This window comes from Cavia porcellus, unplaced genomic scaffold, assembly GCF_034190915.1.
Source record: "Cavia porcellus strain 051 isolate PalLab524CR breed Dunkin Hartley unplaced genomic scaffold, mCavPor4.1 scaffold_5, whole genome shotgun sequence".
NCBI lineage: Eukaryota > Metazoa > Chordata > Mammalia > Rodentia > Caviidae > Cavia > Cavia porcellus.
In genome coordinates, this window is record NW_026947488.1 from 50745711 (window position 1) to 50768330 (window position 22620).

The window sequence follows — 22620 nt, forward strand, 5'->3', positions numbered from 1 at the left end:
GTTCACAACAGCAGCCAGGTCAGGCGGGAGCCAGGAAGCCAGGGAGCTGGAGAGCTGGTCAGGAGCAGAGGGAGGGAAAGGCGTTCAGGACCCTCCACTAATTGGAGAGTTGCTGAGTTGGAAGTAAGCTCAGATAGAACTAATTTTGCCTCACAGGGTGGCAGTTAAGGGACAGTGAAACCAAGCTGGAGAAGGCCCCGTTGGGTGAATGGAGGAGCTGGGGCCCAGAGTGCCAGGAGATAGGCTACCCAAGGCCACTGACTCAGTGAGGCCTGGGAACAGAGGAGATGCGAACCTTTGATTTCCAGGCTGAGGACCTTGGCAGTGTCACTCCTTCCCTCTCTGGCACCTGGTGATAGCTCTGGTCTTGCTTTTCTGCTAAGACAAGAGGGAGACAGGTTGTTGAGTGGATGCACCTAACTCCCCAGGCTTATGTCCTTCTGTGTCTTACCAACCTTGTAAACCTCGGAAAATACCTTATAGTTTCTGTGCCCCATCTTCCTCATCTGAAATGAGACCAACTTAAAAAGGCCATTGTGAGGATTAGGTGGCTTAATATTTGCATATTTAAAAAAGAACCTAGCATGTACCAAGTGCAGTGAAAATATTTCAAAGGTGAGTGTTTGGCAGCAGTTCTTGGGAATTTTCATTTCTCTGAGCATGAGAGATTATAGTGGGTCCCCATCCTGGAAGGTTCCACATTGTAATAGAGGACACAGAAGTAGGCAAGAAGAAAAATGAGCAAACACAGAGGATCAGCTTAGGGAGTAGGCTGAGCTCATTCAGACATGATGAGGGAAAGCAGAGCAAAGCTGTGTGGAGAAAGGTGACTCAGAAAGGGGAGCAGCATAGATAAAGGTCCTGAGGCCAGCTTGGCTGGTGGTTGAGGGAAAGGGCCTGCAGTACTCTGCGAATAGGAGCTGGTGGAGAGTTGAGCGCTGAACTACGCTGGTCTGATGTGTTCTCAAGGCCAGTCTTCTGCCAGTGCAGAGCAGGTTGGAGGGTGGGATTGGGAGTCAGGGAGGAAAGTTACTCTAGGGTCATCTGATGGGGGCTTACAGGGAGAGTCTTCAGCTCATCAGACCACATCTGCATCTGCAGAGCCATGAAGGTGACCAGTGGGGCTCCTGGGAAAATTCAGTACCAGATTCCCTCTAGGGTATGTGTGTGTGTGTGTAAGAGAGAGAGAGAGGGTTTGCTATGATAAGGTCAGAGATGAGGGAGCTTCCTGCAGAGGTTTCCAGAAGACTTTGCTGTTCATGGTTCCCCAGAGTACACACACAAACCTGCTTGGGATTAGGAAGCTAGGGATTAGGAGGATAATAAAGAAGCACCTGCTATTTATATACAGCACCTTTGGCAAAGGTGCTCAGCAGGGCTTCCCAATACAGGGCCCCTTTTGCCCCTAGGGTAGAGGGAGGAATCCCTTTTTCTGCTTTCATCTAAAAATTACACATCATCAGAGACCATGGAGAGCAGTTAACATATTGGGGTGTCAATTCGCTTGAGGTCCCATAGAAAGATTATGGCAGATAATTGATATAAGTCAGCCACTCCCAGAGCAACCATCTGGCTATCCTGGATTAAAATCTATCTTCTTAGACATCTCATACAACATGTACTCCCCACTATTTATTAAGCATCACTGTATGCCAAGCACTATGCTAGGCAGTGGGCATGCTGCAGTTGGAAACACACACACACACACACACACACACACACACACACGTGCGCACGCACACACACATGCTTGCCTTTAAGGAGCTGACATTCTAGCAGGAAGAAGCAAGCAAGTCAGTAGTTAAAATGTGTAGTATTAAATGGGGATATGTGCTTGGAAGGAATAAGCTGGAAAGGGGCCCAGGAGTGCTGGTGTTAGGGCAGCACAATTTTTTGTTTTTATTTTTGTTTTGTTTTTTGGAGATAGGGTCTCTTTTTGTAGGTTAGGTTGGCCTTGAGTTCACCAGGCTGCCCTTGAACTTGCAGTGACCCTTCTGCCCCAGCCCCCCAGTGCTGGGGTTACAGGTGTGTGCTACCATGCCCAGGAAGCAGGCACAGTTTTTAAAAGTGGTCAGGGAGGTCTCACGGGGAAAGACAGTGGAAAGCCAGAGGGAGTTCCATCCTGCACTGGCTTTTTGGCTTTTCTGCTACCCCTGGCTGTGCTGTCAGTGACCCAAAGACTGGGCTTTCCTACCATACCCAGAACTAAGCCGCTTTCAGCTCCTCTGCTGTTAATGTCCTGGGCTAGTATGTCTGTCACTACTCCCCTGGGCCAACACTCTGACATCTGTTACCTGGCTGACCCATTACACTGTCCATCTACCCCTTGCTTAGCAGCTGGGGAATGCTTTTACATAGTCAGCTCTGATCCTTACCTTGTTGTCTAGGGGTCTGCAGGAGAAGGCCTGAATTGAGTGTGGGGAGCAGGGATCTGGGCCTTTGAAGTTAAGACCCAGCCAAGATATTTGACTTATACAACTTGAAAGGAAAAAGAGGTTTTGTGCCTCACTATGCAAAATAGTAATGACTGGACAATCTTGCTAAGAGTGGTCCCTGTGCCCCAATGTGTGAAAAGCCTCTAAACTGTGCCCACCTGCAGTGGCATGCTCTTCCTGCCTGTCCTCTCATGCAATCCCTGAGCTCTGCTGGGTTCCTGGAGGTGAGGAACAAGGGAAGAGGTAGAAAGTGACTTGAACAGGGCCACTGTGCCAGGTGTGTTGAAACCTGCAGGGACCCACTCTGCCCATACAGGCACAGCCTTGCCCATGCTTGCTCCTGGCTTCCCGTAACCTGGCCTGCGTCAGTCAGCAGGCGAGCCTGCCAGGCTGCCTTTGTGTGGGGCCTGTCAAGAGGCTGAAGCTGCCAACGACCTATTTTTCTGGGCAAGAGGAGCCATTTGGAGCTGGAGGCCTCAGCTGTGGAGCCAGAACAATAAAAATAAAAACAGTGTGGACTCCTGGCTGCTTGGCCCTGGGAATCATGCAGGGCTGCTGACCAGGCTGGAGATGAAGAGAGCTGGGATTTGGGTTGTGGGGGAGTCTTTTCTTGTGCTCAGAGTCTTAGGTGGGTCATTGCCAAGGCTCTCCACAGCTCTTCTTAGGTGACTGCTGTCATTCTAGGATACAACTGTGGAAACTGAGGCCCAGAGGGATGGAGTAACTCGCCTCAAGTAGCATCTGAAGGATACCTGAGCTGTCAGGATTTGAACTCAGTTCTGCAGGAAACAGCAGTTCCCATTAGTCAGCATCTGCTGTGCTTTGCAGGCTTGCTTCTGAGATGTATTCATGCCACATGTGGAGGGAGTTCATGACCTTCTCACTTTACAGCTCACAGAGCAGACTCTGAGAGCTCCCCTCCCTATCATCGCCACTTCCTCAGACGCTTCAGCAGAGCATCCTATTAGAGTAGTCATCCCAGCTCTAGCCTGCCCTGTCCACTTCCCTACTCTGTCTGGACAGCATCATTGGGACCTGCCAAGAGCCTGTGTCTGCATCACATTTTTGTCCCCCTCCCACTAGTTACTAGTCAGCATAGCCCAGTGGCTTATCCCTTGGCTCTGGAAGCAGATCCTGAGGTTCAGACCCCAGGGCTGTCTCAGACTAGCTGGAAGAGTGGGAGAGATATTTTAGTAATCTGTCTTCTCACTTGCAGATTAGGGTGATGTTAGGGCTGCATATCTAAGAGGTCTTTTCTTTTTTTTTTTCTTTTTCCTTTTTATTGGTACTGGGGATCGAACTCACGGCTGCCTGCTTGCAAGGCAGGTGCTTATGCCGCTGAGCTAAATCTCCAGCCCATAAGAGGTCTTTTCTAATGGCGAAGAGTTAATGTTGGCTGCTGCAGAGATGGGGCCTTCAACAACAAACAGTATGCCATCAATAAGTATCTATTATATAAGAAAGTAGCCTTTCCCAGCTCACAGGGTAAGGCACTGGCAGAGCATAGATTTGAAGGCGCATCTCCACAAGCTTTAACTCACCCCACTTCTCCGTCACCCTTCCATAACCCCCTATTTTTGGCCACAGCTGCCCAGGAATCAGCTGGATTTCTCCAACTTGAGCGGATTTTGGCATCACCTGGATGGATTTTAAAAATGGATCCCAGAGTGTGGAATTCAGTAGATCGCAGGTGAGGCCTGAGAAGTTGCATTTCCAGTAAATGTTCATGCTGTTGCTCTGGACCCACACTTTGAGAACCACTGACTAGGAGGCTGCTGAGGCCCAGGTGGGAACAGTCTGTGAACGCAGCCCCAGCTTCCCCGTTTGTTAGTCAGCCTAGCTCCTGTCCTTTCCTGAGGGGCAAGGCAGAGTAGGGCAGCTCTGGCTCAGACACTGCAGCCAGCAGTCACAGGCTGAGGGGCTGTGACAGATCACAGAGCCAGACCCTGAGGGAGCCATGTGGTAATTAGTGCTTTCCCAGGAAAGTCAGCCAGGCAGCCACTCGCAGGCAGGCAGGCAGGCAGGCAGGCAGGCAGCTTGCCCGAGCTCATCAGGGGTGGGACTGCACTGTCAGGCCCTAAACACTGTTCTGGGCTCCTGGATCTGGCTCCACCCAAAGCAGATCCCATCTGTGTGGAACTGAGCTTCCCACCACCTCTGTAGGGTGGCGGATCCCTGCAGAGTGGATGCTTGTTGAGGCAGAAAGCTAGTGGCCTTGGTTGTGCATCGAGAGACCTGGGTTCGAGAGACCTGATAGGAAAACTAATCATTGCTAAAATATGGGAGTCTGTGCCAAACTGTAGCCCGAAGGTTTTCAGCATGACTTCTCACTATAGCTCTCTTTTTTTTCCACTATAGTTCTCTTACATGGATGCAATTCTTATCATTTCACAGGTGAGAAAACTGAGGCAGATAGCTTAAGCATCTCATCTAAGAGCTCACAGCTTATGAGCTACAGAGCTAGGCTTTGAATCCTGGGCTCGTTCCCAGCCCCAGCTCCCCAGCACTGTACAGTCTGATTTCTACTTTGCTGTAAGCTTGGGGGTGCCCCACAGTGCCCTTTCGGGGACCCTGGCAGCACTGAGGGCTGGCTTGAGGATTTCTTTCTGTGAAGTCCGATACTGGTGTGCTGCTGGGTCGTGGGCATATGGCACGTTGTGAGTGGAACACTGACTTCCCAGTTCTGATGGGACCAACAGCCCTGTGGCTGAAACATGTGAACGCACTTCTAGTTCTGTCCCCTTGCTACTTGTACAATCCTGGGCGGATCTGAGCCTCTGTTTCCTCATCCAAAGAAAGGTTGAGAGCAGGATTTGCGGGCATGTCATGTGCTTGCTTCTGCCCCACGTCCATCTGGATCCCACCTGTCGGCTTTCACAGGCACACACCTTGGAGTCCTTCACTCACCTCTTCCTCATCCTCCACACACATTCTGCTGGCCAATCCCAGTGACTCTGCTGTCACAGGACAACCCAAAATCCCACTACCCTGCCTACCCACCTCACACACTGCACCCGCATTTTTGACCTGGACTAATGCATTTCTCAGCTCCTTGATGGCTCCCCACTTCCTCCCTGGACTCCTCGCCTTGTCCTTCCTTCAGTCAAAACCTCTCTGGAGCCTTTCATCTCCTCTCTTGGAATAAAACCAGAAGCTCTCAGGTGAGAACACAAGGCCTCAATTGATCTGCTCTGTACTCCCCTTGCTCCCTTCATCCCCAGCCATACTCCTGGGTATTCCTTGAACATGCCTGGCAGGCACCCACCTCAGGGCCTTTGCACTTTCTGTTCCCTTGGGTTAGGAAGCCTTTTTCCACAGCTAGCTGTTCAGCCCATTATGTTTTTTCCTTTAGGTCTCTGCTCAAACGTTGCGTGCTTGGAAAACCTATCTTGGCCACTCTAAAAGTATCCAATTGCATCCTACCCCTACCCTTCTTTATTTCCCTTGAAAGGATTTTATATCCTCATAGAGTAATGTTGTATATTTAAAGGCTGCTGTGGCTCTTCTACTTACCTTTGAGCTCCATGAAAGCCCTGTGCCTTTGTTTGTGGCACCTAGAGCCATGCCTATGCAGAGTAGGCCTTTGGGCAATAGCTACTGACTGCGAAGGAGTCAAACAGGAGGCAGCTCCATGCATGAGGGCACCAACTGCCCCCACCCCAGCCCAGGGGTCCAGGCTCCTCGCCTGAGGGCCTGGTTTGACCTGGGCTTCCTCAGGAACAGGTGCTGTTACTGAGCTCCTGGCCACCTTCCTAGCCAGGGAAGCCGAGGATCCAGTTGGCCTCATTCCTGGTCCTGGGAGGAAGTATCTATTCCTAGGAACTGGCCAGCTCTCAGGGAAAGCCCAGGCGATGCATGCCACTTTCTCCACAGCAGCTTCTAGTGAGCTGGGACTGTGACTACTCCAGCTTCCAGGCTGCCATTGCCACAGGAGAAAAGGGCAGATGGCCTTGGAAGCCTCCAAACTGCTTTCCAGCCCCCTGTGGCTTGGTGCTCCGTGCATGAAGGCTGAGCTCTGATATGGTTCTCTTACCTCTGCTCATTCATATGAACGAACAAACCTAAGCTCTGCGACAGAAAAGGCTGGCTGGGTGTTACACTGGGTTGGGCCAAGGCAAGGCAATGTGTCCACATCTCTCAGTCCCAAGTCCCTTACCGTCCTCCTCATTCCCAGCCCAGCCTTACCCTCCACCCCAGCCCCTAAGGCCTGGAACTCTGGGATGATTCAGACCTGAAACCCACTTTTAAAAGGAGTCTCCTCTCTCCATGAGGCTCATCCCCTCTCCAGCAAAGAAAGTAGTAGCTGCAACCATTGAACGGATGAGGAGATGGAGGTGCAGGGAAAAGGGATGACCTCTCTGCTAGTGAATGCCAAAGACCATGTTGGAAACTCTCCATCTGCGTGGTTCTCCTGGTGTTTCTCTCCAATCTGAAAGTAAGAAGTTGGGCTTTGAAAACAGGCTCTGCAAGGACTTAGCAAAAGAGTGTCCAAAGTTAGGGCCTGTGTCCAGTGCAGGCTGAAATGGAGATGGTGCTGTGGGGAACAGGGAGAGGCTGGAGAGGAGGAGAGAATATTGGAGATGCCAGAGGGTCTCGGGCTACATGGAACACTGCTTCACCCCACAGGACGGCCTCAGGGTGGTCTTGGAAAGCTGGAGGTGAGCCCAAAGGCCTCTGCTCTTACTTCAGGTCCTGCAGCTTCTTGGTGTTTAGGGACAGACGGTCCCAGGGGATGGCAAGACAGGAGCACAGCCTCCATTTGGTCAGCAAATGTTTACTGGGCACCTTCTCTGGGCCAAGGGTCAGGCAAAGTGCTGGAAATGGGACCGTCCCGGGAGCAGAGCTTCCTGAAGGAAGTGAGCTCAAAAATTACAGGATGCCAGGTGAAAGGACAGCCAGCACCAAGCCCAATCAGTGCAAGGACAGAGTGTGTGAAGAGGCTGGAGACAGAGTTGATGGGAGGACAGAGAGAGAGCAGGGCCCAGTCCAGAGGCCTCACAGACCTAAGAAGGCATCAGCTGTTCCTTTAAGAAATGGGAGCCATGGGAGATAAGGTGTGAGGCAAGTGATGGGCGTATTCCTGGAAGGCATTTCATATGCCCTGGGACTCCTCAAGATCCAAAACTGGAAAACTCGAGAGGCAGGAGCCCTGACTTTGGGCTTCTCCAACCTTGCTGTTATTAAATACAGATTCAAACTTACTAGGTCCTGAGTAAGGACTTGGGTCTTCTTCATCTCCAACAAACTGGGCTGCACTTTGAATATGGAGGGTAAAGGAGAGAACTAACCATATCCAGCTCAATCTGCTGTCATACCCACTGCTTAGATTCAAGGCTCTCCTTCCGGGTTCTTAACACATCATACAGAACCTCCTGCCAATCCCAGGACCCCACCTTTGCAACTGTTATCCCCAAAACCCAGGTGGGTCTTTTCCTGACTCCCTGCAAGGCCCTCTCCTTCCTGGTAAGATGTAGAGCCTCCAGGTGGCCGGAGTGCTCTGTAGCCAGCCAGCCCCTGCAAATCCAGCTTCCAGTCCTGCCAGCTACAGGTGGCTGGAAAGAAGGAAGAGAATTCACTGGAAAATGGACAAGTGGCCTCTTTATGGGGCTGTTTTGAGGACTCAGAGGAATAATATGTATGAATAATATGCTTATAGGAGGCCCTCAATAAATGTTACTTCACTTTCCTTGGAATTCTGCCTGTCCTTTAACATAATGTGTATTTTTATTATTTCAAGTTTGTTTCTGTGTATGTTCTAGCAACTACATTGTAATATAAAAAGTATATTTAAATAAACATACATATATTGGGGTGCAAATTTAAAGTGTTTGTGAATTCACAAAAATTTTGAAGACCAGGGTCCATCTTGTTTGATTTTGTCAGTCCTTACATGACCCATTTATCTTAATCTTAAGCAAATGATTAACATTACTTTCTGTATCTTTGTGAAAGTAACTTCTAGTTCCCGGTTTCCCTGTTCTGCATGAGAAACTGATCCCTCATCAGCTGTCCTCTGAGTGATATGGATGGAGGAGCCCAGGCGAGGCTGTTACCCTCAACTGCACCCCGTCAGAAGTGAAGAGGCTCAGGCTCTGGCTCTGCCCATAGCAGTGTCAGTGGTCCCTCCCCAGCTCCAGGCCCTGGCTGGCTTCCTGGTGCTGAGAGGGGCCGGATTGTAGGCAGGAGGATGGCTTGGAATCCAACAGCTCCATTGGTGGCTTCCTGGAAGCCTCCTCTTCCAGTCTCTCCAGGGCCTTTCTGGTAACTGAGATTTTTGTCTTGCCTCCTGTTTTTCCTGAAAACAGCTGAAGTTTGTTTCCTGGAAATGATCTCTTTCTGATTTGGTACTGGGTTGCAAGGTGACAGCAAACCTCTCAGGGTGACCTCTGCTGGCCCCCACCGGCCCTCCTTTCCTTCTGAGTCAGGAGAGCTGGCAGCTCCCAGGCAGAGATAACGGAGGAAACCCAGCTTCAGGACAACTCAAGCCCAAGCCCTGCTTGACAGCTGCTTCCACAGCACCCTGGGCTTTGCCCAGGGGACAGGTCAGAGACTGTGTGGCCCTTGCAGTGCCGAGCTCTGACAGTGTGGTAATGGAGACTTGCAATGGGGTGATGAACTGCTATTTTCAACCAGCTGAGTGACCTTAGGAAAATCACTCAACCCCTTTGGCCTTCAGGTTTTCTCACCTTCAGGTTTATCATGTGTGCAGGCCTTGCAGAGGTGCTGTGAGGATGCAGGACAACAGTTGGCTCAGTACATCTAAATCTTAACTGTCTTCCACATTTGGAAAAATAACTAGGGGAATGAGTTTTTTTACCTGAGAAGACTTGTTTAGGGGCTGGGGTTAGGACAAACCAGCCTAGGTTTAGCCCAACTTGTACGGGTCCCTTTCTCTCTCCCTAGAGCTGGCTCCAATCAGCACAGCCTGGGGAAGTGAAGAAGGGGCCGTGTGGCCCCCTTGCTATTTCCAGTTGCCATCCCACCGTCCTGTCCAGTCCGAGTTCTCTGGGACAGGGACCTTGAAAAAATTGGGACTTAAAAAGAACCAGCCCCAGGACAGGAGGCCTTAGGTTTGGCTCCATCCTGTATACCATAAATTTCTGAGTGACCTCTGGCGAGGGTAGGACTCTCCCTGGGAAGCAGTGAGGATGTTTTCTCCTCCTGCTTCCTGGGAAGATCTGGGGGGTTCTTAACCTATCTAAGCAGGAAGGAAACATGGAGCCTTAGAATCTTAGGGTTTAGTCAGGCCTATGATCCTATTTCAGTGAGTCTGCTCCTAACCAGGGCTCAAAAGAAACAAGACAGTGGGGGTGAAGGTAAACGTGGGTTTTTATGGGAAAAACTCGTGCGCAGGGATATATATGTGTCTGCCCTTAAGCAACTCCTCTTAGACCGGTCCTGACAAGGTCCACTAGTGCTGTTCCCTCTTGGCTTCCCAGGACTCACTCGGTGACTGCTCGCCCATGGAGATAGTCCCCTGCCAGAGGCAGCACGGCCTAGTCAGTAGTCTGCAGGGCCACAGGCTCCAGCTACAGCAGGAACGTGGAGACCCGAGGCAGTTGATGGCTATGTGGTAGGGGTTTGTGCCACTACCACAAGAGCTCCTGGTATTGGAACACTAACTAAGGTGAAGACCACTATTTTGAAGCCCTGCAGAATTGATAGAAATATGCGGTCTGGAAGGAATAGAGGTCTTCAGACCTCTACCCACTCACCCATCTGACAACAAAATCCTCTGTAGAAACTAGATTATCTCCTGTGATGGGGAGCTCACTACATTTCTGGACAATCAGTTTTGTATGGTTCCCTGGGTTCCAGCTGCCACCCTGCTTCCAGGGCCTGACTGAATTGCTTCCTGCCTCTACCCTGCCGTAGACTCTCCCAAGGGTCCAGTGCCAGGCTGGGTACCTCATAGTCCTTAAATAATGGGCCATGAATGAGTAGGAATGGGAGATGGGGATGGGAAGGGTGACTCTCCTGTCAACTCATGTAGTGCCAGCAGCTCAGTGTCATTGTCCCCTTGAGGATGTGGGATTTGTGTAACTGCATGTGTATCTACAAACTTGGGCTTGTTTGCATGGGTTTATCTGTGTGTGTGTGTGTGTGTGTGTGTCTGCCAGTATCATGTGTGCTGTGTATTTCTTTGTACTCTTGCATGCTTGTGTGTCAGGGTATGTATCAGTGTGGGGTTGTGTGTCTTTGGTTGTTTGCACATGTATAAATGTCATACACATGCAGGTATGTGGTGGACATGTCTCTCTATGTCTTTGTGTATCTGTAAGCCTGGGGTCTTCTTTTATGTGTTTTACTGTGAGACAGTGTTACTGTGTCATCCCTCCTCCCCTGCTCAGCCCTTTTGGGGAGCTGGGGTGACTTCCTGCACCCCTGCTGACTGGCAGGCAGTAAGGGTTCCACACCCTCCTCTCCTGCTTCACGGTGCTAATCACTGGTTTATATGCAGATGGCAAATGTGTGGCTGCCAGGCCTGGGGGAGGGTCTAGGAGGGGTATGTGATGAGCACACACAGAGGAGAGGAGTGAGATGATTTAAAGGCAGGAAAAAGGGAAACAAGCCTGCCTGGCTTTGCAGTTCTGGGTGTGTACTTCACTCCAGAAGCATGCATTCTATTAAGAAGAAGCATGACGAGGATGTTTTTCTTCCCCAAATCACTTTAGAGTCTTAGAATCACAGAATTCTAGAATCACAGCATTTTAGATCTACAGAATTCTAGAATCTCACACTAATGCAGTGCTAGACTACTAGAACTATATTCAAGAATTGGAATCCTGGAGTCTTAGTATTTTCAAATGCAGCCCTTCTCTTCCTCTCCCTTTCCAGTCTTTCTTCCCATAGATTCATGACCAGGCAATGATCTTTAAAGCTCATCACCCCCTTCCCCCAGGGCAATGGAGGGAGGTCCAACCAGCTAGGATTTCTTTTGGGAATACTGAACTAGGATCGTCCCTCACTCAGCAAGGACTTGTTGCTTTCGTGGTCTGGGATCTCATTATCAATCCCGGTCACCTTCTGCAGGGACAATGCTCCCAGCAGCACAAAGGCTTCTGTGTCCTCAGAATGTATTTCAAGCAGTTCAGGAGCTGGGGAAGAAGCCTGCAGGTGAGAGCCAAAGGAAAGCACTTGGCTCCTGCAAGGTCCTTCAGAGGTGGAGACTGAGGAACCCATGTCAAGATGTAGGTTGGAGTGGGCAGATAACCAGGCAGCCTCCGTAGACTGGGTGTCCACTGACGTGTCTTCTTCCTCTTCTTCCTCTTCCTACTACTTCTCAGGACAGCAGATTTAGACCAGAGCAGACCAGACTATGTCTTTTCTCAGGAGCCCTAGGAGCCATACACTGTCCCTCACGGTTTGTTGAAATTTCCCAGGACTCAGACAAGCTGTTTGATATGACAGCTTCCTCCCTCTCTCCCACACATGTCCAGCCACACTGAAGTCCTCACTTCTCACAGACTCTTTTCCTTTGTTGCTTCTTTACTGTGGACATCCTTATTTATCTGTGCCAGTTCCCACCCAGTTGTGCCAAGAAAGACAGGGCTCGATCTGCCACAGCTGGCACACAGGAGGTATTGAATGAGAGGTTGTTGAATGACAACCCTTTACAGGTAGATCATTCACCCTCTGAAGCCTCAGCTCCTCAGGCCCTTCCAGGGTGGTACCAGCCCTCGAATTGCCTGTGTCTGTGAGATTTTACTTATTTTGTCTTCTTCACCAAGCATGGGATCTCTTGAAGCTGGCACCATGTCGAGTTGATCTTCTACCTGGAGTCTCTAGTTTAAGGCCTGGCACCCAACATGTGCCTGGAAAATGCAAAGAAGTTGCCAGCAGCCCAGCTTGGTGACTTGAAATCCTGTTGGACCCAACTGCAAACGTGGGTCCAAGCTGTTGGCGACATCTGCTTCAGAGTCTCATTTGCAATTATATTTTCACAGGCTCTTGTCACTTAATATTTAATAACCAGTGGCTGGCCTTTTCTGGCCGTCACTTAAGCCCCTGATTGCCTCTTGTCTGAACTTGGCCTCGAGTGAGGCATGGACTGCTTTGGGTTAAGCATAAAGCCCAGGTCTTGAGTGTGAGCCAGCTTGAGGCTGGGCCCTGAAGCAAGGGGATGAGGTTGCCTGTTGGTGGAGGCTCCTGGCAGACTTTCCCAGGAAGAGGAAGTTCGGGGACCAGCTCCTCCTCTCCTTGCCTGCCAGGAGAGAAAAGAGGAAGAATGTTCGCGGGACATTCCCTGACTCATATCCGAGGATGGAGAAAGGGGGAATTCTGCTGGACTCTGACCACTAGGAGCCAAAGCCAGTTTGTATGGGGGCTTGCAGTGCCATGGAGCGGGCTTAGGCAGCCATGCCAGCTGCCCTTGGCTTAAGACTGGGGATACCTCTTCCCAGTCAGTTATGGACGATGAGACAGTGGTAACGACATTATCCTCAGAGGGCCAGAGCTCCTGCCCAGGGTGGGGAAACAGGACTCTGGAGTGAGAGGTAGAGAGAGGACGGGTGACCTGCGGCAGTCATAGGTGACCTGTGGCAGTTCAGGAAGCGGAGAAAGTGCAGAGGCTCTGAGGTTGGACTCTGCTACTGTAACTGTGTGTGTGGTCTCCAAGAGAGGTCAGGAAATAGACTTCCTTGCCTGTGGTTCAGCGGATGTGCAGGGAAGTGCTGCCAGGATTCACGCCTGGGAATCCCAGACTTTCCAGATCCCACAGAGGGTTTCACAGAACTGGGACACTTGTTTCTCATTCTTTCTCTTCCCCTAACCAGTTCAGTGACCTTGGGCAAGCACCTACCTGGTGTGCTGACTCCACAGGTTGGACACGACTTCCTGACCCCTCCTAGCACAGAAAGTCCCCCATTCTTCCCGATGAGATCAACTGGCCTCCTCTGGAACGTGGAGCCAAAATGCTGCTCTGAGAGATCTGCAGGTCTCGCGTCCCCTTGGAAGGCTGTGCTTAGGGTAGATCAAGGCACTTTTGCTAAGGGCTGTGTGTCAGGTGCCATCTAAATAAGCCTTGCCCAGCAGACAGCCTCATTTGACCCTGGGTTTCTCTGTCCACTTTCCTTCTCCTATTTAATCGTTATTCACAGGATCCATTGACAGCACCTTTAGAACCCAGCCCTGTTCTGCCCACCACCTTTGCCCACCTTCCCCTGCTCTGTCCTCATCCACCAGCACAGAGCCTCTTCTCTGCACCCCTCTACCCAGAGGCCCCCTCCATCCTCCCTCACCAGCAGCCAGATGCCTCGAAACAACTGAAATCAGATCACATCGCTCCTTTGCTTTGAACTTCCAACAGCTGCCATAGCACTTAAAATTGTACCCAGATACTACTCCGGTGCTGCTTCGTGTGACCAGTCACTCCTTCCTTTGCATCCTCAACTCGCACTGTCCCTGCTGCCCACTCCGCTTCAGCCACACCGTCTTCTCAGAGCCCGTTGACCCAATGTCACTGCTCAGTGTGGCCTTTCCTCAGCATTCTCTAAAGTGCTCTCTGCTCATACCCACCTGGAATCCCACTTTCACATTTCACAGCTTTTATCATTTTCTAGCATTTGTGTTATTTTTTTGTGCCTCTTTCCACTGGGATATAAATGTTTTTTCAGAGTCATATTGTTCTTTGCTGAATCTCCAGAACCTTGAAAGTGCCTGGCATGTTCCATGGAACTTGTTAGATGATGACTGACATAGCCTTAATCTATGACCTATGGTAATATTGTCCCATTTTATAGAAAGCCCAGCAAGATCAAATGCATGTGTACCTCACCACTTTGTAGAAGGTGGGCAGCGATTCAATTCCTCCCCTCTGGCTCAGCACCTAAGCTTTTACTTAGGAGGCTGAATACTAAGATTTTCATCAGTTTGAGTTCTGGGAACTCAGAACCCCATCAGGGGAAACTCGGCGGGGGTGGGGGCAAGGATATGCTTTTTGATTTTGCAGCCAGCTGGGTCTTTGCCTGTGGCCCAGCCTCACCCACTACCCTCTGCCCAAATGCAGCCCTCTGGAGCTCCTGTCCAGACTGGTGGGCACCCATGAACTCTCCAGGCTGATTGGTGATTAGCGATCTCATCCCCTGCTTATCCTGTGGGTTTCCAGTGTTCCCTCTGTCTGCTGCAGTCCTTGCTACATAACTGTGGATAACAAGACACTTTATCATTATCTGATGCAAATACCTTTTGTTTGTGGCATGAGCTCCACAGCTCTAATCTGCCTGAGACCCAGCCTACCAGCCTCTTGTTCAGGCACCAAGACTCTAGCCCTGGAGGGAGGAAGGGTCCCAGCTGGCACAGGCCTATGTGCAGTCCCCACAGGGCTGGCCTGGAGGGAGGGGTCCAAGATACCTTCTTCTGTGAGAAGACAGGACTGCCTCATGGCACCAGTCCTTACGGAGTAACTAAAAGATATACCAGGGACCCACTGCGCTCAGCATTTGGCATGTTGTCATGTGATTGCATACCCTTTTGTTTCCTCTGGAAATGTAGGAGTGAAGGCACCTATACGCTGTGTAGCCTTCAAAGTAGGGGTCCAGTTGGGGTCTGGAGCCGCACCTGCACCCCACTTTTCATGCATTGCCTAGCCTAGTTGTGGGTCCCTGTATATCCTACTCCGTGAGCAGCTCTGTGTTAGCAGGTCTTTGTAGAGATGAAGCAGATGGGGAGTGCGGTACCTTGCTCACAGCCACAGTGCAAGCACATGGGGCCCAGGAAGGGGGATGCATATGTGGTGTGGGGGTGGGGTGGGGAGAGGAGGAGCTGTAGAATTTGCTCCCTTGAAAGCTTCTGTCCTAGGATTCCACAGTGCCCAACTTACCCAACCCAGTGCACACAGGATGCCTGGCAATTGTCTAGAAAAAATGCAAACCTGCCCTGAACAGCTGTGTGCAGCTCAGAGGACAGGAGGACGAGTGGCCCTTCCTTGCCCTCCAGATGTAGACGTGAAGAGGAGGAGGATGTAGAATGTGGCCCTGGAGCCTCCCCGACTTCACTCACCTGTTGGCGGTGACCTCACCCATCTGCAGACCTCCTTGAATTCTTCCAAGGTGTCCCTAGTGGTTTCCTGGACACTCTCCTGGATGTCCAATGGGGCCCAAACTCTGCACCACCACCAAGGAACTCACAGGCTGCCCTGCCCATTCTTACTCTAGGTGCCCCTGTCCTGGCAGCCCCCAGACTGTCTACAGAGCCCTTTGCCTGCCCCCTCCTCTTGTTCCCCATAGTCCTGACCCGTCCTATTCGTCTGTTTAGCCTTTGCTCCTCTGTCCCTGCCCTACTCTGCCCCACCATCTCCTGGCCACCTGGTTCACAGTGTCAGCCTGCAGTGCGACCTGCCCTTGCCTCAGGCTGCTTCTACAGGCAGACTGCAACTTCCACCCTTCAGTAGCCTCGCTGGCATTCTTGGTGTGCAGTCAAGCTCCTCCGCCAGGACATCCTCAAGGTCTCTAAGTCACCAACATTCCCCCACATCCATTGGCTGTTACATCGCATTTCTCTGAAATGCCTCAATACATACACACTTACTCCCTCTGCCAAGAACACCATTCTCGCCACCGCTATCCAGCCAACTCCTACTCATCCGTCAGAGGGCTTTTCTGACAAGTTTCCTTCTGTGGGTTAGGAGACTCTGTGTGCCTCCTCAGCCCATATACACACTTTAATGCGTACTCCCATGATTTTGCATGCTTCTTTCTTATTTAGACTGTGGGCTCCAGGACACAGGGTAATGGGGGACTAAGAGAAAAGGCTCTGGAGCCTCCACTTGGGTTCAGATCCTGGCTCTGCCATTTCTGGCTGGGCAACCATGAATGAGAGAGCTTTAGTTTCCGGTGACTCAGTGTTCTCTTATGTACTATGGGGAAGGAAGCAATATTGCCTCCTGCATGAAGTTGTGCTGTGGATGAAATGAGCGTGAAGCCCTGAACATTGCAACTTGTTCCTACTACCTAGCACCCCTTACCTGTTGGCAGCTCACAAAGTAGCAGTCATTATTATCGTCTGGAGATCCCACCTAGGAAGCTTGTCAAGGCTCTATCCACCTGACAAACACCAAGCTGGTTCAGTCTAGGCCAGTGCTACCTCCAGCTGGTGGTTCTCAAACCCAGGTGTGCTTCCTAATCAGCAAGGGCTCATGAGAAAGGGGGCTAGGGATTTAGCTCAGCGGTAAACACCTGCCTTGCAAGCAGGCAGTTGTGAGTTCAATCCCCGGTACTGATTAAAAAAAAAAAAAAAAGAGAAAGGCAGACTGCCCAATTCTGCTGGGGCTGAGTTGGGGCTGGGCTGGGGCTGGGTGAGCTTTTCAAGAAGCTTTCGACCCTATTCTAATGCAATTCTTTGCAGCTAGCCTCAGACCTGTTGCTCTGGGGTTGAGAACTGAGGCTTTGTCATGGCCACATGAGGTCTGGGAAACACCCTTCCTGAGCCCTGTAACAGGAGGGCTGGAATGTGCTGAGCAGGGAAGGTGCTGCCTCTGCTATAGGAAGGCCTACGTTCTAGGCCTGCCTTCCTTTCTTCTAGGTCAGTTGTTTCCTTTTATGCCTCAGTGCCCTTTCTGAGAAGAGATGGGGAAATAGGGGCCCCACTCTTCCCACCTCCTTGTTGTGAGGATTGGATGAACCCATCAGAGTAGCCTGAAGTAACCCAAGCCTGGGGGAGCAAGAATGGCTGTCATCTCTGCCTGCGGGCCGTTTGTCTTGGAGGCTGTTCTCCTGAGTTTTATTCTGTGTTGAGATTCCAGCTATGTTTGGGGCCAGCACCTGCATGCCAATACCAGGAGGAAGGCCTGCTCTGCTCCACCTCCTAGGATCTGTCCTCACTTGCTCTTTGCCAAGTCCCAGGCGGTCAGTTCCCAGCAGGGCTTGGAAGTCCCAGGGCCTACTGGGAGGCTGGGACCACCATGCCTGTCCAGTCTTCCTGACTAGCCGGAAGTGGCCTACTGTAGCCCCTTTGAGAGTGGGTGTCCCCATGAGAGAGTGACAGTGGGGAGGTCTTCAGGGAACTCAGGAGCCACCAGGACAATTGGTAGCTGTTTGGGGAAGAGAGCCTGGCAAGGTCCTGGCCCTCGGCACTGAGCCCCTACCCAGGCCTTGCCAAGCTGAAGCCTGGTTTTCCATTGCCTGCCAGCTCCAGGGCGCCAGCAGAGGCCCAGGGGGATCCACTGACCCTTTCTCTGGAGGCTTTTCTGTGACTCGTACAGCCTGGGTGGGTACCCCCTCAAAGACAGAAAGCTTGCACAGTCACAGTTGTGCTCTGCTGTCCACCAGGCTAGGGGGAGAATGCTTGGAACCAACCCTGCCACTAGGGTTGGGGGCAGGGGCATCTTGATTGCCACAGGTCTGCATGGCAACGGGAGGTACAGAGGCCTGTACTGAGCCCCTAAGTGCTTGTTAACTCTAGGGGGCCCTGGTCAAATGCCTTGGCTGGGAAAAAACTATGAACCACAAAGCCTTTCCCCTAGGGTATGGGGAGATGAGGGTAAGAGCTGGTCATATTGCAAGCCAGAAAAATGAAGCAGGCTGAGGGGTATCCAGGGTACATGCATGATTTCTGCCAGGTGGTCAGGAGAATTCTCTAAGCAAAGGTGACATTTCTAAAGAGATAGGTAGATGTGTGGAGGAAGAGTGCCCAGCAAAGGGAACAGCATATGCAAAGCTGCTGAGCAAGGAGAGGAGCTGGCACATTTGAGAGGAGTCAGGAACCAGTGTGGCTGGTGTGAGGGGATGGAGAGGGAGAGTGAAGGCGAGAGACCCGGTGTTGGAAATTCTCACAATCACATCACCCCTCTGGTATAGTTGGGAAATGGAGCTCATGAGGGTAGACAATGTACCCACAGCCTGGTAGCTGGAGGCACCTGGCTGGACACCCACTCAAGGCAATGTTCAGTGTTATCACTCATTGTTAAAATGCTCTCACAAAGTGCAGGTAACGCCCTGTGATGGGTAACTCTGGCTCAGCAAGTGCTGGTTGTTTTCCCTGTTACCTGCAAGCAACAGGAATGCATTCTGGGCTGCTGGGAGTCGGCCACCTCTAAGGTCCTTCCTGGAGATGTGCAGTGTGAAAGGCTTGGGTTCAAATCCCTGCTCAGCAGGCATGAGTCACTGGGCTCTTCTAGACCTTGATTTACCCATCTGCAAGCTGGGGTTAATTCTGCATGCTTCAGAATTCGGGCAGGGGGAATGAGCCACCCAGGATGTAGTGAATAATTAGAAAACATTTCCCCCAGCCCCTCGAACGTGGCCAACTTCAGTCTGCTTTTCCTTGGTGTGAATCCAAAAAGAACTATTCCTCCCGAGCAACTGAGTCTGTACACATGGGGGCGTCTCAAAGGGGACTCGTGTGGGCAGGACTACCTCTGGGCAAGGCTGCCCCAAACTTTCACACAAATGGGGAACACTGGCATCCTTCTATTGTCCCCTCCCAGGGGCTCCCCTTGCTTTTCCTCTGTGGCATCCATCACACTTGTAATTACTTGTTTAGCATCTGTCTGCTTCTCTCGGCTGTGTGCTGTCTCATTCTCTGCTGGCTATGTTCATGGCTGGGTCCCCAGCACTGGAGCAGCCTGCCTGGGGCATAATAAATGTTTGTTGGGAAAACAAATAAACAGCCTGGCTGGCGGAACCAATGCACGGATGCTCTTTGGAGCAGCTGGACTCGGCATCCCGGGAGGCTCGGCTTCTAACACACTCTATGACCACATACTCCCTGTGTGATCCTGGGCAAGTCAAGTGTTCTCTGAAAGTCAGGAGAGTTAGTGAATGAGGTGGGGCCCAGGGTCAAGAGGCCAGAGATGGATTCTCCAAGGAGGGAACCTCAGGGACAAAAGCAAGGAGGTGGGAAAGTGTGTGGTTTGTTCAGGGAACCCCAGATTGCCAGCAGGACTGATCCTTGTTGAACACAGTGGATGTGTGTTTGTGGGAGGCTGCTGTATGTACACAACACAACTGTGAATGTTATTGTGTTATTGAGTGCAGTGTGTTATGGATAGTGAAATGTGTGTGAGGATGCAGAAAAAGGAGTTATCAGATATCGCCAGCTCTCACCTGTCCTACAGCCCGCAGGGGAACAGGCCCTGGGCCAGGCTGTGGGTATCCGAAGTCCAATGGCAGCAAAGACACATCCCCTGCCTTCTCAGGGATGGCATTTCTAGCACCAGAGTGATGAAGTCATATAGCCAGGGGTGGAGCTGGTGAACTCGGGCGTAGGCCTGACTGAGTGAGAGCCTGGAGAGATGTTTCATGGAATCAGCATCTTTGGATGACTTCCCTGGTCTTGCGGCCCGGGCTCAGATAGGGTAATCAGGATGCAACCATGCTCACTTCTCTTTTCCTTTTTAGCAGAGGAACTGCGGCTCCAGGGTTTCTTACCAGGGTCTCAGTCAGGGTTGGGGCTCAGGGCAGCTGTGCTCTAGACTTGGTGGTGCACAGAGGTGCACACCCACGAACTGCACACCTCTGCGAGAGGGAATTCTGTCATGGAAATCGTTCGGCCCTCGGTTGCACAGGGTCGCCCAGCAAGCTGGCACTGGAATATTTTGAGCTCGCGGTAATGAAAGCAAACGGCAATTTGGCGTGTCTTCAGGCTTGAAAGCCGCAGAGTGGCATTCAGTCATTGGGGCCGTTATTACCCATCGCTAATGGGGGCTGCGGATCCCAGGCCTGGAAGAGGGAGGAGGGCTCAGAGAGGTTAAGTGACTCGCCCAGCACCACACGGCCAGTAATGGGAGGGCAAAGTCCAAGACGCGGTTTGGCCTCTCCCCTCCCCCAAGGCCAGGCTGCTCCACGGAATGGATCTTCTCAAAGCGGTTCCTGAGCACCGGTTTCCATAGCAGCAGGGCCATTCTCGCACAATGAAGCCCCATCGTCCCTGGGCTACAGGGGCAGGAGGTTTGATCTTGGGGACAGCCTGAGTGGAAAAGGGTGGAAACAGGAGCCTGGCAAGCCATTTGCAGGGTCTTGGGGCCTCTAGTCCCTGAGGAAGGGTCACCGTGGTCAATTTTTCAGTTTGGGCTGTGGGGTTGCGTCTACTTCTTAAGTGGGGAGTGGGAGGAGAGAGAGGAGCAAGAATGGCATGAAAGAAAAAGAGAATGGGAGACAGAGACAAAAGAAATTATACAAGGCCGGGGCAGGAAAAAGGATATGCTTGTTTTCCAGAGAAATCATTTCACCTTTATAGCCTTGGAAGGTAGGTTTTGATTAACCCCATTTTACAGGTGAGGAAACAGGGCAGATGTAGGTACTTCTCAGTGTATAGGGGAAGAGTTCACTTGGGAGGTGGAGTAGGAGCTGGTGGTGGGGAAGGCAGAGTCCCTGCCTTGTCCCTGACCTGCAGGATCCAATCCTCTAGGCTGAAACTGGAGGAGAATTGTCTAAGGGGCAAAGTCAGCGTGGCCAGTGTGTCCCGAGGGCTGCCCGTGCCCTTGCTTAAGTTTATACAGCGAGTAAACGCATAGACAGGATTTAGGACCCAGAAGGGAGCGAGAAATAGAGGAAAGTGACAAAGCGAAGCTTTTCAAAGCAAGACAGATATGCCTCAGAAGAGATGGCAGGGAGCAAGAGAAATAAGAAAGCTAGAGACGTGTGTAGCACCAAGCGCAGGACTGAAAGAAGGGTAATGTGGGAGGATTAGAGCGAGCTGTTAGTGACTCCCAATTGCCTGTCACTCCAAACATAGCCCCTCACTTAGCCTCCCCACCGCCTGATGAGGGGGTTCTGTGACTCTTCTTTTTTTGGATTAGGAAACTGAGGCTTGGAGAACAAAGGAGGAAACCTAGTTTTGAACCCTGGTGGCTAGTGTTGTTAGGGGTCATGGTGTTAGCTACTGGGCTGGCAAAAATGTCTTTTAGGCAGAAACCTCATCCAGGGGCTTGGTCTTAGGCTCAAATATTGGCTCCACCACTTATAGCTATGTGATTCTGGGACCTTTCTGTGTCTTGATTTCTTCACTTGCAAAACAGTGATATGACTATCTGTCCCAGTGTATGTCTAAGAGGTTTCTGCAAGGATACAGTAAAAGTGTTCCAAGCAGGATCCTGGTGCCTGTGAGTGCTCTGCAGCAGGGATGCACTCACAAAGCCCAGGAGGCAGAGAAGGGCCTCCTCCTCAAAGGGATTCCCAGGGCCCCTTTACCCTAAACTGGGGCAAAGAAGAAGGGCTCCCAGCGAGTGTTCCTCCCTGAGTCCACAGCAAACCTATCAAACAGAGTCATCCATGAGACACACACAGTAACCCCTTTCACAGTCCTTACCTTCTATTACAGACCATCCGGCTCCTGTGAGTCTCACCAGGTCCTGTGGGGTGTCCCCATCCTGAGACCCACACTAGTGCACTCCCAAGTCTGCTCAATCCAGATGCTACTGTGTCTGATGAGCACCACTGCATTGGCTCTGCCAGGAGGAGTGACTCCTCCCATTGCAGAGATGAGGAAGCAGAGGGGCAGAGAGAACTGCACATCCAGCCAGCACCCATGTCTCTGGCTGGGCTCATGCTGCCTCCAGTGAGCATTTGCCAAGTCCCTACTGTATACCAGGCTTCTGTGACACATGTACTCTTGGTCGTTGCTTGCATCCTCCCCCAGGCTTGGATGGCAGACGAGCATGGAGGTCCTTCTCACATGGCATGATGGGTGCTGACATTTACAGAATATGCCAGAACATTCCCAAGGATATTTCCTGTATAGAGCCCTTATACTACACCACAGCCCTGTGGACAGATGACTAATAAAATTCATAACTCCAGCCCTATTTTCAAATATAGATCTCATGTTGAGTGGGGTGGGGTTAAGAAGCACGCCTTGTGAACACCGCCGTACCTTCTCCTATGGTGGCAGGCAATGTGCCCTTTAAGCTTTACTTCTTTAATCTTGTGACCACACAGACGAGCTGAAGTATTGCTGATCACTTATCCATATCATCTTTCTATGCTGTGTTTTACACAATTAGGTCTCTTTTCAATGGTTCGTTATTTTACTCCCATTTTACGGAAGCACAGAGATTCTAAGTAGCAAGCATTCCAACTCGGCACTTGGATGACCAGACCTGGCTTCTAACTGCTTCTTGGTTCTCAGACAGTGGATAGATAAGAGCAGACCTTGGATTCAGCTGGCTTCAAGGATATGTGAAGTACATGCTGAAAGGTGAGGGACAAAGTGAGGCTGACCAGGCTGACTGTGGGGTGGGGTGCATGTG

The 22620-nt window shown here is 51.2% G+C and overlaps 1 long non-coding RNA gene across 1 annotated transcript; it reads right to left on the bottom strand.

Moving 5' to 3' along the window:
* Window positions 1–9468: 9468 nt before the first annotated feature.
* On the bottom strand, window positions 9469–21831 carry LOC106029096 (uncharacterized). The gene is made up of 3 exons (XR_001202740.3): window positions 21681–21831; window positions 19478–20092; window positions 9469–12639 (listed from the first exon to the last, which is right to left on the bottom strand). It is a non-coding gene; the product is annotated as an uncharacterized LOC106029096 (long non-coding RNA).
* Between the last annotated feature and the right edge of the window lie 789 nt (window positions 21832–22620).